Source organism: Callorhinchus milii, unplaced genomic scaffold, assembly GCF_018977255.1.
Source record: "Callorhinchus milii isolate IMCB2004 unplaced genomic scaffold, IMCB_Cmil_1.0 Scaffold3, whole genome shotgun sequence".
NCBI lineage: Eukaryota > Metazoa > Chordata > Chondrichthyes > Chimaeriformes > Callorhinchidae > Callorhinchus > Callorhinchus milii.
The window spans coordinates 76,937,901-76,950,264 of NW_024704744.1; the positions used below are offsets into that span (position 1 = coordinate 76,937,901).

The following is a 12,364-nucleotide window of genomic DNA, read 5'->3' on the forward strand; positions in this document are numbered from 1 at the left end:
AGGGCTGATGCTTTCCTTTCCCACTGAGGCTAACTAGCACTCTCCCTGCAGAAGTTCTGATTCTCTAGCTGAAGCTTATCAGGTCCCTTGTCCTGAACCGTTTGGGAAACCAGCTCTTCTGTAATTTTCTTCAGCCTCAAATGATTCTTATTGTCACATTTCCTGTAGTAGAGTTGCAGCAGGTCGCTTCTTCACTGACTTATGAAAGACTGCAGTACTATTGCAGGACAGCTGTATGCTAACAGGAAGCTGCATGGCCACAGTACCCTAAATGTTCCAATAGATACTTTACCGCAGCCATGGCTATTTTGAAATTTACACCTCAACGTCATTGTTTTTTTAAACAAACTAAACTCTCAGGTGTTTGTGGCAGCCTTTCCACAGTACCGAGTAATTTGAGATCCTGTCAGCTTTTTTGGGTGGATAATAAGAATCCTTGCATAGCACCTTATCATGTTGTTGAGACATCTCAAAATGCTTCAACAAAATATATTGTGAAGCGAAGTGACTATATTTTGTGGGTGAAATGTAGCACTAATTGAACACAGAAGTGTCCTACAAACAGTTGTGGATTGAGTGACCACATTGTCATTTTTTTTTGGATAGGATTACCCCCGGAAAAGCGATCCGCCAATTGACCAACAACCAGATTCCTACTTACTGCTCGGTAAACAGGCAATGTGAAGGTCCTCTCGATTGTGAGGCGAGTGCTCTAACAAATTCGCTACAGGACCCCTACCAGAGCTACAAGATCCTGCAACACTATTGATAAGGAGAAAGGAGCTTTTCCCAGTGTCCTGAGTAACAATCCTCTAAATAAATTGATCGTTCTTCTCATGCCTGTTTGTGGAACCTTGCTGTGTGTGCAAAGCAATTGCTGTTTTTGCCACAAATAATCACTACACTTGACTGTGATTACATAGGAAAAGGAAGTATAGGCAGACACCACCAGCCTAGCACACCTGTCCCACTGGTCTATTTGACCTTGGCAGATGTTTTAATTTCAATGTCCCATCCTTTCTCACCTTACTCCAAAATGTAATGCAAACATAATGCCACTATCTAAGAAGGGTGGGAGACAAAAAATGGGGAACTATAGACCAGTTAGTCTGACATCGGGGTAGGAAAAATTCTAGAGTCCTTAATTAGGGACGTCGTCGTGGGGTACTTAGAAAAGCATAACATGATTAGGCAGTCAACATGGCTTTACGAAAGGGAAATCATGTTTAACAAATCTTTTAGAGTTTTTTGAGGATGTAACTTGCAGGTTCGATAGGCAGGAACCAGTAGATGTGGTGTATTTGGATTTCCAGAAGGCATTCAACAAGGTGCCACATAAAAGGCTGTTGCACAAGAATAGAGCCCATGGAATTGAAGGTAATATATTAGCATGGATTGGAGAGTGGCTAACAGGAAGAAAACAGAGAGCAGGGATAAACGGGTCCTTCTCAGATTGGCAGGATGTGACTTGTGGAGTGCCACAAGGATCAGTGTTTGGGCCTCAATTATTTACGGTCTATATCAATGATTTAGATGAGGAAATAGAACTTAACATTAAAATTATTTAAATATTAAAATAATAGACAATTCACTTTACAGTCTATTCTGTGAAGTGCTTTGAGACGTCTAGAAGACGTGAAAAGCGCTATATCAAATACAAGGATTATTATTATTATTAACATATCTAAATTCGCGGATGATACGAAAATAGGTGGGAGAGTAAGCTGTGAGGATGACACATGAAGAATGCAAAGGGAAATAGACAAGCTAGGTGAGTGGGCAAGAAGGTGGCAGATGGCAGTATAACGTGGGGAAGCATGAAATTATTCACCTAGGTAGTAAAAATAGAAAAGCGGATTATTTTCTAGAGGGGGAGAAACTAGGTAGTGTTAGTGTTCAGAGGAATTTGGGTGTCCTTGTTTACCAGTCAGAAAAAGTTAGTATGCAGGTACAGCAAGCAACTAGGAAGGCTAATACCATGTTGGCGTTTGTTGCAAAAGGGTTAGAGTACAAGGGAAGTCTTGCTGCAGTTGTATAAGGCCTTGGTGAAACCGCACCTAGAATATTGTGTGCAGTTTTGGTTTCCTTATTTAAGAAAGAACATACTCGCCTTAGTATGTTATATATAACCCTAAGTGCAGCGTAGATTCACTAGGTTGGTTCCTGGGATGAGGGGGTTGACCTATGAGGATAGGTGAGTAAATAAGCCTATATTCTCTAGAATATAGAAGAAACCTATAAGATTCTTAGGGTCTTGACAGGGTAGATGCCGTGAGACTGTTTCCCCTGATTGGAGAATCTAAAACTAGGGCCCATAGTCTCAAGATTAAGGGTCAGCCTTTTCGAACTGAGTTGAGAAAACATTTCTTCACTCGGAGGGTAGTGAAATTGCAGAATTCTCTACCCCAGAAGGCTGTGGATGCTCAGTCCATTAACATATTCAAGACTGAGGTTGATAGATTTCTAAAGGATAGGGATATGGGGATAGGGGGGTAAATGGAATTAGGTTAGAAGATCAGCCATGATCTTATTAAACGACGGGGCAGGCTCGAGGGGCCGAACGGCCTACTCCTGCTCCTACGTCTTATGGTCTTAAAATAAACAATGCTTGATACCTAATATTAATTACATATCAAGCGCTTTGAGATGTTTTGACATTATCAAATGTAACGATTATAATTGAACATGATGCAAGGTGCTAACTAGCTACTGCAATGCACTGAGGCTTGTGAATGCAGAACATGCTTGTGAATGTGCTTGTACACCTTGTCTGTTCAACTCTACCCTCCCCTGCCCCCACCCCATTTCCTGTTTTGTTCAGCAATGAGACATTAAGATGCAAATGATGTAATTTATAACCAATCACCTTTCTCTGACCTACATACAGAATGGAATTGCTTGGTCTTGACTGAAGAGTTTGATGAATTTGTTGTGTTTTCTGTTTGTAAACTGTTACATCCAGTACCTTCTCTTTAAGTAGATAACCCAACAGGAGCTGCATTTAGTCTTGTGAGATCCTCACGTTACTCAATATATCAATCGCTTAGTAAATTATTCCTTGGCTCCCCAAAGAGGTGGTCAAGTCAATTTGAGCATGGTATTTGTGTCCAGGAAAAAGGAGCAATATTGTAATTTGGCGGAAGATTCAAGCTTGGGTGGGGAAGAGCTGAGAAAGCTTGTTCCCAGCTAGGTCACCTGGGTCATGCATTAAATTTCCATTTAGTAATAAGAACAACCTATTACTTCAAAAAACAAATCTTAAAGCGCTTCAGAGTTTTTCTGTAAAGTGTAGTAACTATTTGTAGATAAATGTTGCAGCCAATTTGCAGACAGCAATGTGTCAAAAATAGCTATGAAGTGATTTAACACTTTTTAAACTGGGGGATTGTTGGCCAGATTCTGCTTGCTACAACATTGAGGGCTGCCCAGGCTCCAGAGGCAGTACAGACAGCAATGAGGATGATCCCCCACTGTTAGAGGAAACTTTCAGAGCAGAAGCTGAGAGAGGATAGAAGGGAAACATACAGGGAAAGTTTGGGGAGAAGGCAGTAGGCAATAGGGATCTTGAGGGAGAAGTTAGAGATGGTGGAATGTTAGGTGTTTAGAGGAGGAAATAGAACTAGAGTAAGATGGTCGGGGAATAGATGTTTTGTAGGGTGATGCAAAGTGGATGGGGAGGAGAGTCAGGAAGGGTGGTGATGAGGAATAAGTTTTACTCCCAAGGGCAGGACAGACAAGCCTTGGAGCGAAATTGGGGGTTGGGCAGTTGGGTGGTTACATGGTGGAAAATGCCCAAGCTGGATCACAGGGAGGCCATGGGACAGTCAAATAGGGAGAAGAGTTGTGCGGGCATCGAGAGGAGAAGCAAGTGCGAGAGGTGAGGATGTGGTGGAGAAGGTGGGTGCAAGAGGGGGCATGATAACTGGAGAAGGGAAGGAGATGGAGGCCAGGAAAAAGTTACGAGGGGGAGCTGGGAGTTAGGAAGATGGGGAGCTAGGATCAAAGGTGGTACCAAATGTGCACACAACGACGAAAGGGTCAGCCTGGGTCAGTTGGTACCACTTCCACCTCTGAGTCAGAAGGTTATGTATTCAACTCACCATCTCACCATCAGGGCTTTGAACTCATATAGTCCAAGATGACAAAATAAAATGTGCTGCATTGTCGGAGGTGCTGTTCTTTGGATGAGACATTAAGTTGGTCCCTTCTGCCTGTTGGACATTACAGATCCCATGCCAATTCGCACCATTTTGAAAATCGAAGTCGGCAGGTAAAGCTAATTGTTCACCGTTGCATGCATTCATTATTTACGATTTGCATTTGATTGTATAACCTCTAAAACACAAGATGAGCCAACTGCAAGGACAATTCAGGGGATTCTGAGTTTAATGTTAAAATTCTGAGTGCTGCTCATTCCAATGTGATTTGTTCCAGACATTCCCTAAATCAGGGTGGTCCAACCTTTTGGCTGCTGAGGGTTGGATGCCCTATTTAAGAAATGTCTATGGGCCGCAGAAGCAATATTTTTGTGATTCTCTTCCAGAAACATAACAAGATTTACAGGTTATGAAGGGAGCAGGTGGGCCAGATGAAATGAAGGGAGGGTGAAATTGGCCCACGGACCTCCCTGTCCTAAATAATGGAATGATTTACACACAACTTACCTGGGGCGGTCTGTCACTGTTCAAACAAACATTTCCTCCTTTACAGCTTGATACAATGATTTTTGGCACTACTCCACCCTTCAAAGATTTTTTTTCTAGTCCATGCTGAATAATGGTGTGCAGCACAAAACAGTTCTGTCACACGCTGTACAGTTCTGTCATTCTTAAACTGAACTAAGCTGCTTGTTCCACAACTCCATTCTTGATGACTCACCCATATACATACCTTTTTTCCATTGATGTCCCAAACCCCATGTCCTTTTGCAGCCACCCTAATGGAGTTAGGAACATGGGAATTTCAAGACGAAAAAAGACCAAGATCCATCTAGTTCACTTTCTACCATCCTGGTAGTCAAATGCGAAAGTTACTGCATTGCTCACAAATATACCTACTCCAGAATACCATCAACCAACTTTTAGTGTTCCACCTTTATATTTCCAACTTAATTCTTCTGATTTTAATACAGTTCAATCATCAAAAGTTCTGAACTTACTCAGCCATGAAAAGGATTGCCAGGGAAGCAGCACGAACCAAGCTATCTGTCTCATGCTGTAATTCACTGTATTCCGTTGTGCACTCTGTCATGGTGTGGCTATCTGTATATAATTAACAAATGAAAGTGAATCTGATGAGATTTGAACCAAAGAACAAGGAAGTCGCGGACATAAAGGAAGCAGCTGAATTGTGAGCAAAGCAGATGCCAATACTGAACCAGGCTGTTAACTATTTAGGGAGAACGTTGTTATGGAGGGAAGTAAAATATAATAACATTAAACAGTAAAACCTGCATAAGTCTTATCTTTATAAATCATATAATCGCCTAAGTCATACATTCACCCAATTGCTCTCTCTACTCAGTGGGCACTAGCCTGCTTCTGGTCTCCCACCCACTTGACCCACTCAGCGGTCAGACTTTCAGTACATCTGCCACCACTCTCTGAAACTCCACCAACTCACTTCTTCTTTAAGACCTTCCTCATTGACTGCACCTTTGGTCATCTTTCCTCTCTCAGCCCCAGCTTGGAAGAGAACCTCAAACTCTGTAGCACATTGGGATGGCCTACCAATATAAAGGTGCTGTAAAAATGTAAATTTGCATTGAATTATATTCAATTGGAAATTAAGAAGGGTGGAGGCTCACATGGAGGAACTACACCAGCATGAACTATCGGGCCGAATGGTCTTTATCCATGCTATACTGTTCTATGTAATTCTCTGTAAATAGATCTAATTTGCAGGGATATGGGGAAAAGGCAGGTAAATGGGACTGAATAAATATGTTTCAAGTACAGCTAGCACAGATAGGTGAATGGCTTTCTTCTGTGCTGTAAATTTCTATGGTTCTAATTCTAGCTACTTTTTATTTTAGTAAAACATTTACAACGCCAATATACAACAATGTGCATGTGGTGTAATAAATACCAAAATAATTACTCGTTTGTCTCCCTCCTTTGGCACCTCACACTTCTTGTGGCTGAGAAGGCATCAGGGTGATGCATTCCCATACCATTTTGCACAATCCAGGACGCAGGTAAGGTGTGACATCTATTGGGACGTGTGGTTTCTGTTTCTCTGTTCCCTGATACCTCAATAAGGTAAGTTAAAAGATTGGAAACAGAGTAATGAGAATCGAGATTCATACAAAAGCTAAAATACATTAAAGAATGAGGGCAATAATAATAATAATCCTTGCATTTGATATAGTGCCTTATCACAACAACAGTAACAACAAAATTACATTTATAGAGCACCATTCACGTCAGGAGGATGTCCCAAGGCGCTTCATGTCAGCGAGACGTCTCAAAGTACTTCAAAGAATATACTGTAAAATTAATTGACTATATTTTGTGGGTGAAATGTGGCAGCCAATTGTGCATAGCAGTGTCCCAGAAACAGTCGTGGATTGAGTGATGAATTTAAAAAGATCGCCCGAAAAAAGGGTTTTTTGGGGAAAAAAATTGGGAGCTTGTGATTTCTTTTATCTTTATCGCAGCCATTTTCTCGGTCACCCTCTGTGAGGCCGACACTTGGGTGGGTGGCAAAGCAGGGGCATTCCCACACAGCCATGGTTCCGCTTGACAGAGAGATTAAGGGAAGAGAGGAGAGAGGACGGAGGGAAATTAGATTTGATAAGAACATTTCCGGAATAATTTTTGCTACGTAACTTGACGCCATGTTTCAAGTTACATAGCAAAAAATTGCTACGTATTAAACAACAGGTAGATCACATTGAAGGATGTTAAATGACCAACTGGTGATTATCCTTCTGGGAGAGTGGGAGGAGGTAAGTGGAGCTTAACTGGCTCCAGGGTGTCATGCATGGCAACGGATTGGTGAATTCAAGCCAACCTCTCGCTTTATCCGCTGAGTCTGCAGTACTCTACGGTTCATGACAGCCCAGCCATCCTGGCGCATCGCTAGGATTTGGAGAGGGAGACCAATCACTGGAGACATAGATTTTTCCCGCTCAGCTACTGTTAACCCTGCAAGTCAAAGTCCTAATTGGTAATAATAATAAATTACAATAAAATAAACTAATTGGTAGGGTGGTCTGATCTAAACAAGCAGTGGGAAAGCTTGCCAGGCAGTGCTTTCAAATGGCGAGTCAACTAGGCGGTTTTAACTAGTCAAACTCCAACAGTACCCAACACACACACTGGTGTCCCCAAGCGTTGGCTCCTGCAGGCCGGTGCCTAATACCAGGAAGAGTATCATTTCAATTCATGGGAATTTTCATGTGTAGATGGGATGTGTGGAACTCTGTTTAGTATGGATACTCCTAAGCATGGCAATGCGTTTTCGTATGCGTCATAGACACCCGGCTAGCCAAAAAAAAGGACATATTGGGGAAGAAGTATTATTAAACAGTTAGATATAGAATAAATGTTTTACTTCACCATGAAGATTGCAGTCAGAGGAAATGTGGCAAGAAATCTGTAACATGTGTGGAAGAGAGTAGAGCATATGTTAGCCAGAAACTTGATTTTGTCTCCAAAGCATCTGGGGCAGATGGCATTCATTCAAGATATCGAGAGACACTGAAGGAGGAAATGAATCGTATTCTGTCTGACATATAATGAAGAGCAGCAAGACTCAACAGCAAATGTGTATCACCCTCCTAGGGTGGGGGAGAGAGGAGTCTCCTTGGAGCTGAACTGGTAGTTTGGTTCAGTATTCCAGGGCACTGCTGATGACAGCACATCCAGCCCGGCTCATCGGCAGGGCCTGGAAGAGCAGACCAATCACTGGGAGTAGGGAATCATCTCACTCAGCTCCTGTTAACCCTGTAAGCCAAAGCCATAACAAGTAGGGTGGTCCTAACTGGAAGAGCAGTGGGAAAGCGTTCCGAACAGCAATATCAATGGCATGCTATGCAGTTTTAGCTGGTTTGTCTCCAACAGATATCCCAATGTACATTCTGGGGTCCCCAAGCCTTGGCTCTTGCCAACCTGTGCCTAATATTTTTCGGAATTAGGTAAGAGGATGTGTCCATCCAGGGAGAGAGTGCGCATTCCATTCCAAAAATCTATCTCTGGGATTTCCACATGTAGATGGGATGCATGCAATCCTTAGCTTGGTTTGGATACTCTTAAGCATGGTAATGGGTTTTCCAAATATGTCAGACACCTGGCTGACCAAAAAAACAAAACACTGGATCAATCTATGCTGAAATACTTGATGCCATCCAGAGCAGAAAACCTGAGCTTAGGATAGGGAGTGGAAAAATCAGCAAAGGACATCACTTTATCATTGTCCAGTGACCTCTGCACAATCCCACACTTACCCTCTCATGCTTGTAGATGAGGAAATACTATTTGGGAAAGGTACCAGAACGCAGCTCTGGAATGTTCATATATAGTTGGGATACATGGAACTGTTTGGTTTGGATATCTTTAAGCGTTATGATGGGTTTCCACATGTGTCAGACACCCGGCTAACCCCAGAAAATTGAAAGAGATCATGTCATCAACAAAATTGTCGCAGGTATCTGATCCTAGGTTGCTTGTCAGTGTGTTTAACATGATTAAACACCATCAAATGTTAAAGAGACAATTAAATGTACTTTGTCCTAAAGGGGGCTGCCCCGCTCATGATTTCAGTTCTGATGAAGGATCCTACACTAAACAATAACCTATATTTCTGTTTCAGATCCCCATTGACCAATTGTATATTTCCAGCATTTTTGTTTTATTTCAGGAATTCACTTTCTTTTTCATTTATTAATAATAATAATCCTTAATAATCCTTGCATTTGATATAGCGCTTTTCACGTCAGGAGGACGTCCCAAAGCGCTTCACAGAACACACTGTAAGGTGAATTGACTGTATATTTGTGGGTGAATGTTGCAGCCAATTGCGCACAGCAATGTCCCACAAACAGTCGTGGATTGAAAATGACTAATTTATTATTGTTTTGGAGGGATTATTATTAGGCTCTGTGTGGAGTAAGGAAACTTGCCCAAGGTTTCGCCGCGCCTGGAATTGAACTCAGGTCTCTCACTTGCAAAGCGAGTGCTCTAACCACTGAGCTACAGGACTCCATATATTAGTTTATATGCCTCAAATCAACTGAGTTCCATATCATAGTATAGTACTGTGAAACCTGGAAGAGAAAGCCTCTGGCAGAGGAAACCAGAATTAAATTCCTGAGGCAGGCCAGAATATTTCTGAAGAATGGTAAGCAGGAAAGCAGACTAGTTCTGATCTTCTGAGATACACTTTTATCAAGGCTATTGCATAAATCAAATTTTCTACAAAGCCCATATATGATGGCTTTAGCCTTGAGCATCACCTGATAAATGTTATGGGAGCACATCATACACAACATTTTAAATTACCAATACCATAGAAATGAATAAAAATAGTTTTGTTAAAGATTGAAATGAGTAAATGACATACAATATTTGATTACTTTTCAAAGCAATGTTGCATGCAGAAAGTTAGTACAGAGGGATTCGAAACCAATACTGCAGAACTCTGCAGCCCGTGTCCTTTCCAGCACTAGGCTCTGCGACCCTATCACCCCCATCCTTGCCCAACTCCACTGGCTTCCCATCACACAGGGGATACAGTTCAAGATTCTGGTCCTCACCTTCAAAGCCCTCCACGGTCTTGGTCCCCCCTACTTCTGCGACCTCCTAAACCCCTACCATCCTGTTCACTCCCTCCGCTTAGCAGGCTCCAGCCTGCTTCACGTCCCCCGCCTCCCTTGTCCCACTATTGGCGGGCGGGCCCTCCGACAATCTGAACTCCATCCCGCAGTCCCTCCACCTCGCCCACTCCCTTGCGAGCATCAAGCCCCATCTCAAGACCCTCCTCTTCGACTGTGCTTTCGATCTCCCTGCTTCCCCCTTGCTCTCCACCTTCCCCGACCCCGACCCGCAGCTCGGATCTGTAACTCAGACTGTCCAGTGCCTTGGGACGTCCTCCCGACATGAACAGCGCTTTACAAATGTAATTTTGTGGTTGTTGTTGTTTACATTCGGTGTAAAAAGACTTTCTGGAGTGTGGACTAAACCTACCTTTTAGTCCTAGGCATGTGCCCTCTTTCCCTGCTGCCTTATTTACAATAAAACTCCTGATAACTTGTCAGTCTCAGTGATGAGCTATCCAGATTGGCTAGTTAGGCATATGTATAAATACATAAATTAATGTGGCGGGGTATTGACAGCATGACAACTTAAGTGGTAGTGACAAGTTAAGCCAGGGCTGAATTATCAGTTTACTGTAAATATTTGAATACTGTTTTGAGTTTACTTTCTCTATTCCGTTTACATTTATAGGGCCATTCAACCCCTCGTGCCAGTTCTGCCATTCTATTAGATCATGGCTGACCTGTGCCTCAACTCCATTTATCCACCTTTGCTCTATATCCCTTGAAATCCTTAACTAACAAAAATCCATCGATCTCAGTCTTGAGAGTTCTAGATTTCCACTATCCTTTGTGGAAAAAGGGTAGTCGAAATCTGAAACTCTCTCTCCAAAAGGCTTCGGTATGAATACCATTTATTATCTTATATATCCCTTTGAAATGTGTCTTTGGGATCAGTTGTTTCTTATATTGCTCATCACTCTAACACTGGAGATCAGCTTTGATACTCTTCTCTGCATTGTCTCTTATGTTGCGGCGATCAATATTGTGTGAGTGGAAGTATTCAAGTGAAACTCAGAAAATAAAAACCAATTTGCACCACAAATTCCCCCTTGCACCATCTCTCGCGTTCCATGAAGCATGAAGACAACAGCTGTGTCCCTCCTAGAATCTGAATATTTTACAGCACAGATAGAAGACGTTTAACCTATCATGCCTACACTGGGTCACTGAAAGAAACAGCTATTTAGCCCACTCCCCTGCCCATTCCCCACACCTTTTATTATTTTTCCTTTTCAAATATCTATTTACAGTAATTCGCTTTTAAAAGCTATTATGGATTCTGTTTCAACCTGTTTTTGGTAGGGTATTCCACATCCAAACAATGATAAAAAAAATTCTCCTCGCCTCTCTTATTTTTGGATTATCTTAATTGAATTCCACTCACCAAGTATTGGAAATAATTTCTCCTATTCGTCTGATCAAAAAAACATGATAATTTGAACACCTACCCAGATTAGGTATTCTTAATCAGATATTATCCATCCTTTTGTTTTATTTTATAGAAAAGATAATTCACACAGCATGAAATTCTATACTATTTCTCAAATTCGCTGTTCTGTTGGGAAAATTTCTTACTGCCTCGGGACTACCTCAAAGCTGGATGGTTTTGTATTTGTGTTTTCCAGTTTCAGTAGAATGCTTAGAAACAAATCCCTGCGGGTTAAAGATGATTCAAGATCATAGGAAGGAAATTAATAATAATCCTTGCATTTGATATAGTGCCTTGTCATGTCTTCAAATAATTATAATTGATGCATTGTATACAGTATCTATATCACTGCAATGTCTCAAAGCAATTTACATGTAATTCCTGTTAAGAATTACTGTGTATTTGGCAAACAACTATAAAGAGAATGTATCTGGAAGACTGTTTACCAGGACACTGGGAGAAACTCAAAGGCAAATGAGGTGAGAGTGCAACCAACTGAAGCCAAATTTATAAGGACCCTACAAAAATATTAGCTTTATTTTCTGTTGTCTAAAAATGTACCATTGACAACACAGAACCGCCTCGCTTCCCTGAGATTGGCAGGTGTTCGTCTCTGTAGAATGTGTGTATATCTCTATCGAGCTGTACCAAACGCAAGGATTATTATTATTATCGGATATGTGGCTCACAACGTGTGCGTTGCGTCTCTCTCTCTCCCTCATTCTGTATGTGCCACTTGTGCATCGCTCTCACACTCTGGAGACAATTATTGTCTCGTGTCTCTCAAACTCTGGAGTCAGTTATTTTATGTGTGTGTGTGTGTGTCTCACTCGGGTTGTTTTCTGCGTGTGTGTGTGTATATATATATATGTCTCTCACTCAACAACAAATTACAACTGTGTGTGTACAGTATTTGTGTGTGTTTCACTCACACTTGGGAGACGGTTATTTTCTCGGCCGCCATTTTGTCCGTTATTCAAATCACCGCGAGCGGTGCTGGCTGCCGCGAGCCCGGCCAATCAGGCAGCACGCGTGACACTCAAACCGGCAGCGCCGACCAATCAGACGCGAGGCGGGGGCCCGCGCGATGGCTGGTGACGTGCGTTAGACGTTGA

At 42.1% G+C, this 12,364-nt stretch overlaps 1 long non-coding RNA gene across 2 annotated transcripts; it reads right to left on the bottom strand.

Annotated features, from left to right (window-relative positions):
• Positions 1-4,704: 4,704 nt before the first annotated feature.
• LOC103181607 lies at positions 4,705-12,235 on the bottom strand. Of its 2 annotated transcripts, none has more exons than XR_006084965.1 (4): positions 12,182-12,235; positions 6,100-6,244; positions 5,159-5,261; positions 4,705-4,936 (listed from the first exon to the last, which is right to left on the bottom strand). It is a non-coding gene; the product is annotated as an uncharacterized LOC103181607 (long non-coding RNA). The 2 variants fall into 2 exon arrangements; XR_006084966.1 differs by having other exon boundaries at positions 6,088-6,244.
• Between the last annotated feature and the right edge of the window lie 129 nt (positions 12,236-12,364).